Source organism: Cibotium barometz, chromosome 64 (assembly GCF_041138505.1).
Source record: "Cibotium barometz isolate CiBa-2024 chromosome 64, ASM4113850v1, whole genome shotgun sequence".
In the NCBI taxonomy this organism is placed as follows: Eukaryota; Viridiplantae; Streptophyta; class Polypodiopsida; order Cyatheales; family Cibotiaceae; genus Cibotium; species Cibotium barometz.
Genome location: NC_141109.1, coordinates 23,087,178 through 23,093,787, shown reverse-complemented (window position 1 = coordinate 23,093,787; position 6,610 = coordinate 23,087,178). Strand labels below are relative to the sequence as shown.

At 50.2% G+C, this 6,610-nt stretch overlaps 1 pseudogene; it reads left to right on the top strand.

Annotated features, from left to right (window-relative positions):
• Positions 1-3,118: 3,118 nt before the first annotated feature.
• On the top strand, positions 3,119-5,444 carry LOC147603435 (uncharacterized; annotated as a pseudogene).
• The last annotated feature ends 1,166 nt before the right edge of the window (positions 5,445-6,610 follow it).

The following is a 6,610-nucleotide window of genomic DNA, read 5'->3' as shown; positions in this document are numbered from 1 at the left end:
ATATTATTGCAAAAGGGGCAAGAACACAAAGATGGCAAGCTCCCACACCGTGCCCTTCTATGAAAGAAGATTAGATGGCTGCTTGAGAAGCTAAGGGGGTAGAGTAGAGGGTATGCTAAGTGATGAACTCTAGACTTGCTCGTTGTGTATAAAGGAAGCATGAGCAAACAAGGCCCCTCCCTGTGCGGCACCATCCTAGGTAGGTAGGAAGCTTCTAGTGAAGCTTCCCCCTTGCAAGGTGTCATGTGTGAAGTTTCCTCATGCTGGCCCTTTAGTTGGAGTAGGTTCCCGCATGCCTTCTAGATCCAGCTCATCCAAGGCCCCTGGTTAGGGCCCGTAAAGTCTAGGCAGGGGCCCAACTTTGATGCTTAGCTACCTAGCCCGCATGCCGTTTAACAGCCCATCTGGCCGTGTGCTAGACCCACCATAACCATCCAGCCACGTAGGCCACCGTCTAGTGTATAAACTAGGCTTCTGTGTAAAGCTGCTCAAACACAGCTTCTCCTCATAAAGGGGGCCTTAAAAACATGAGCAAGCTTGACCCATACAAATGTAGAGGTACTCCATGATGAGTTTCCATGGACAGTTTTGTATCACCCCAGTGAGAGAGCTATATTTATGTTTTCTTTCTGTTTTATTTTCCATTCCATGATGAGATATGCCATGGACATTATTGTATCACTTTGGTCTCATAGGCCCATTGGGTCTTTAGTAGATGCTTAATCTCTCTCTCTCTCTCTCTCTCTCTCTCTCTCTCTCTCTCTCTCTTTGCTTCGGTTCTCTCTCTGCGCCCGTTTCCCCACCCGCCCTCTCTCTCTTCGCTTCGGTTCTCTCTCTGCGCCCGTTTCCCCACCCGCCCTCTCTCTCTTCGCGCCCCTCTCTTCGCCTCGGCTTCGGTTCTCTCTCTGCGCCTGTTCTCCCACCCGCCCCCTCTCTTCGCCTCGGCTTCGGTTCTCTCTCTGCGTCCGTTTCCCCACCCGCCCTCTCTCTCTTCGCCTCGGCACCCGCCCGCCCTTGCTCAGGCCCCCAAGGCAGCAACATACCTACCTGCTGCTACTTGCCTCCCCACTTGCAGCTGGCCATCTATGGGGGCCACCAGCTGAGGAGCAAATTCAGTACTAGAGGGGACCCCTTCAGTCCAACATGGACAGCTCGCCGGCAACAAGGACTAGATGACCACCATGAGAGAAGTATGCAAAATGCAGGATACTGACATGCACCTACAAAAGAAGCTCGGGTAGAACAAGGATAGTTATGACCTTAGGCATGATTTGCGTGCCTCCATGCAAGAGGAGATGGATAGGTGGAAGGCAGACATGCAGGCATACATGGCAACTCAGCTAAGCAAGATGCAAGAGGAAATGGTCCAAATGTTGGACGCAAAAACCAGCCACCACACCTCACTAATCACGAAGCTGGAGGCCCAAGTTGCCACCCTTAGAGTGGAAAACGAGACCTTGAAGGCACGTACTCAATTCGAAGAAGGAGAGATTCAACTATCCCTCAATGATGAGTTGAATACACTTAGAGTGCAATTGAAGACCCTCCATGAACAAGAGGAGAAGAAGGCAACCGAGGCAACCACATGGGCCAAGGTGATTAAGAAGACACATAAACAAGTGGAAGAAGCAAGCAGCTGGATTGAGGTTGCCAAGAAGCAATGGAACCCACCATCATCCCCAAACATCATCAATGACACACTTGAAGAGGAGAAAAGAAGGAAGATTAGGGCATTGAATGTGAGAGCGGTGGGATGGAAGGAAGGAGCCTCGCCGAAAGAGGACACCATAGCACTATGCAGAAAGCTGGAAATCGCTCATACCCCCTTTGTCGAGGCATGGAGGGTGGGCAAAGACACCACCAAGGAGCGCGCACTCATCCTCAAGTTTGTGGGGTTGGAGGCGAGGCAAGCATTCCTTACCAAAAGGCGGGCACTAAAAGGAGAGAAGACTTACCTCGAAGATGATCTCACACTAGCACAGGTGGCACACAGGAGGGAATGCATGCCATGCATCTTGGATGCACGGAAGGCAAGGAAACGGGCAGTGTACAGATATGGGAGGGTTATCATCACCGAGCGACGTGCCCAGTGACGATGCAAGACCTATGAGACCAAGCTAGAGATTGCGGTTTGGAACTGCAATGGCGCCTTGAGGACAGATGCAGGTCTGTTTGAGGAGACATTTAGAGGGAAAGACTTGGTATTATACACAGAGACTCATCAGTGCCAGGCGAGTCGGCTTCCAAAGGTGAGAGGATATAGATGGGAGTCTGTTCACCGCCCACACCCACGCACAGTAGGGGGTACCCGAGGGTCGGGAGGGGTGGCTTTACTATACAGGGAGGAGCTTCAACATGTGATACAAGTGGTCGGATGGGATGAGGCCGCATGGTTTTTGTGGGTGAGGATCCAGACAGAGAGGGCCCGAGACATCTACCTTGCAGTGTGCTACTTTGCACCCTCCAATTCTAAATATGCCACCCATGGAGAGTCCCCATACCTGCCCCTTTATGGTGACATTATGAAGTTTTCCAGTCTAGGGGACATCCTCCTGGCTGGAGACTTCAATGCCCGCACCGCAGGTGCACAGGTACCCTTCTTTGAGACAGATGATCCCATGTACCAGGAGATTGACACGGTAGGTACGGATCTGGAGCGGACATCACAGGATACAACAGCCCACACAAAATATGGAGAGGATCTCTTAGCCCTCGACGGGGCTCATAGGCTAGCCATTTATAATGGCCTGGCTAGATGGCCTAGATCCAACTCCTTCACCTCCTACCCCTTCGCACATGGAGCTATTACCGCCTCGATGGTAGAGAGAGCTATTCGCCGGTTACAGCATGGGAGATCGGCTGACCACATAGGTATACAAAGTGAGCGTCTTATTTATGCAGCTGACACACTAGGACCCTTTGTTGCTCACCTCTTTAATAGGGCACTAGTGGAGGGCCTACCAGCTGAGTGGACTATGCACACCATCGTGCCTCTCCACAAAGCGGGAGACATGCTAGACCCCAACAACTACAGGACTATCATGATTGGTCATACATTGGCCAAACTTTATGGCGCAGTGCTGGAGGCAAAGTTGAGCTCATATGCAGAGGAGGAGGGACTGCGAGCACCAGGGCAAGCTAGATTCTGACGAGCTTTCTCCACTATTGACCATATATTCACTCTGAGATGTCTAATTGACCAAGCTAGGGCGCGGGAGAAGAGATTATACTGCTGCTTTGTGGATTTCCGCAAAGCATTTGACATGGTGCCACGAGAGATACTCTTCCAACGCCTACAGTCATTGGGGATCCCATCAGAGATGGTTTGGCATCTATCCTTTATATGTGCAAGTCGTCGGGCGCATACGATGCCCCGGGGGGCTATCTGATGTTATTGCTAGCACCATAGGTGTGAAGCAAGAATGCCCACTCTCTCCTACACTATTTGAGCTATACATTGATGAGGTGGCTGACTTCATTGGTCACGGTGGTGGGGACGGGGTAGACATCTCAGGTACCACAGTCCACATTATGCTATATGCAGATGATATTATTCTGGTCTTTGAGTCGCGGATGGGACTACAGCACCATCTCCATGCACTCGATGACTTCTGTACACAGAGGGGGCTTACCGTGAACCTTGGGAAAACCAAGGCCATGATTTTCCACACCTCAGGGCCGGTTCGACGACATGCCATCTTCACACTAGCAGGAGGACAGGTAGAGGTGGTAGACTCATATGTGTACCTGGGGATTACATTTACGACTCCACCAGGAAGATTTACTATGGCATAGGTAGCCAGGGATAGACTCACACGAGGGTATGCAGCTCTGTCCATGCTAGAGAGACAGTGTCACCAGGCACACTTCCAGGAGCCCCGCACGAAGGGGTGGTGGTTTGACACACTAGTCACCCTTGCTTTGATGTATGCTGCAGCAGTATGGGCACATGGGGTCGCCACCTCCACATGGTCTCAGATAGAGAGGCCTTAGATTCTCACGCTCTCACGGATGATCCGCAGCAAACCCTCCATCCCACGTGACATTGTCCGGACGGAGTTTGTTGCACCTCCTATGCTAGTAGAGGCCCTCTTCCACACGACTTGCTTCATACAGAGGATCAGAGATATGCCATCAGCTCGACTCTCACATAGAGCTTTTGAGGCGTCCAGGCAGCTCGCAGAGAGTGGAGATAGGAGATCATGGTATTCACAGATGATACAGTGGCTCACTCAGCATGGTCTTGACATAGATCACCTGCCACCTTTCCAGTATGATATACATGCACCACCCATCCAGCTCTCTCACAGTGAGAGGAATAGTGTCCTTCAGCAGGATTTATGGCAACGATACACTCAAGAGACTCGGATTACACCTAGTCAGGCTCTACCGCCAAAGATGCTATACTACAGAGATCAGTTTATGCGTATCTCAGCGGATGGATTCAGACAGAGACCTGGATACATGGATGTGTACATGCCTCATAGTGCCTGAGTGGTGATTGGCCAGCTCAGAGTGTCCTCACACCAGCTTGAGATTGAGGCAAGTAGGGCAGCACGGATCCCCAGAGTAGAGAGGATATGCAAACTATGCCAAGAGGAGGTTGAGAGTGAGGAACATTATGTATGTAGATGCAGAGCATATAGTGTCATTAGAGACAGATACACCAGCATCTTCAGTGGACATCCCTCACTCCGCTAGATCATGGAGTCCGTAGCCCAGCGCAGATTTGGCCAGTTCTTGCTAGAGACAGCGCCACAGAGAGACACTGCTCTACGGACTCATACCACAGGGAGAGGTGGGCGACAGCTCCACCTCACTGATTTCTTCTAGAGATCTATCCCAGTGCCTATCCTGACACAAGAGGGGGTTACACTTCAGCGCGTTGCGGACCTCAAAGCCAGACGGAGACCGAGAGCACCAGGCTACCAGACTCCCAAACTACATCAGAGGGAGATCACAGAGACACAGGCTCGATATCAGCACCATATCCAGGAGCCGCTAGCTCACTTACACTCACACCCGGAGATCATGCTCCGAAGTATTTTTGCCTCGCCATCGCCTATGTATCACATATTACACCCCCATTATGGTACTGGTTGGAGCTAGACACATCTGCATTGCATTCTTGTATACCCTGCGCATATAGGTTGCATACTGAGCCTCTAGGAGTAGTGCTCCATCTATCACACCCCCCCCACTAGCTCAGTACTTTCATAGTTTATTTCATGTTCATTTTGTCCTTTTTTTTTCTGGACATCGAGGAGACAATGACAGTTGTACATTGATTTGTCTCATAGGTCGAGTTCGGCCTCTAGTAGACGTTAATACAGCTCTCTCTCTCTCTCTCTCTCTCTCTCTCTCTCTCGTTAGAAATTGTGCATCTCAGTGTATTTTGGGGAATGCCTATTTATGGGTTTTCTCCTATTTTTCTTCCTTTTTAGTTGGTCGTGGGCAGTCGGCCAGCTTCTATAAGCAATCAGCCCACCCCCTTGCATCACTATATAAAGGGGCCTCCTCTATTCACTTGATTATCATCTAACCTATTCGAGGGCACATGTTCTACACCATTTGCTGGCTGGTATTGCCATTGTAAAAGCCTCTTGCTACATAACATGATGTTCATTGTCTGATGTCTCTCTCTCTCTCTCTCTCCTATGTATTGCCATTGTAAAAGCCTCTTGCTACATAACATGATGTTCATTGTCTGATGTCTGATGTCTCTCTCCTTTGCTCTCCCTCTCTCCTATGTTTTGCTTCCGCATGGTATCAGTCGCTTAGGTAACCGGCACTTCAAGGCAACTTTATCATGGTATCAGTCGCTTAGGTAACCGGCACTTCAAGGCGGCGGCAATGAGTTTCCTTACTGCAAGAAGTTCAGCATTTTTCGGAGCAAAAGAAGGCTTGCGTTTTTGCTACATAGACAGCAAAGTGCTGCGTTTTGTGCAAATTTCCAGGCGGCTACATTTTCCTCACCACTTAGTGGCTGCGATTTCCTCTGGCTGCTGCGTTTTCATCCTGAAGGCTGCATTTTTCACATTGGTGGCTGCGTTTTTCTTCTAGAGTGTTGTGCTTCAGCTTTGGTGGCTGCATTTTTGTGGTGACAGTAGCTCTTTGTCTCCTATGCTATCTTCTCCATCATCCGTTATTCATGTTGCATGGGCTGTGTTACCAACCCTGGGCAGCAGTGGAGGTGTTTCTTCCCGTGTGCTTCAGCCTTGCCTTCGCTTGAGAGGGGGCTGTCGGTCCTGTGATTTTGCAGTGTTGGCATTTGGAGCAATGCTCTAGACAGCAGTTGGTGTTCCTCTTCTTCATGTGTGGAGCGCCACAGACTTGTGGCATCTTCAACCTTCCTCTTCCTCGATGGATCTACCTCCTTTGTGGGTGTTTTTCAGCAAGTTTTGGTGGACTGTTTGCTACTGTCCAGCCCCTTTCTCTCTCAGTTTTGAGAGGGGGCTGTTTGTTCCTCGTACCTTGTTCCGTTGGAGACGTGTTGGAGATTGGTTGTAGAGTGTTCAGATCATCAGTGGCACAAAGGCTTGCTTGCAGAGGTGTGCTATTGCCGTAGATATGGGTTTCCTCTTGGAGGAGGCATCTATCCTTGTTTCTC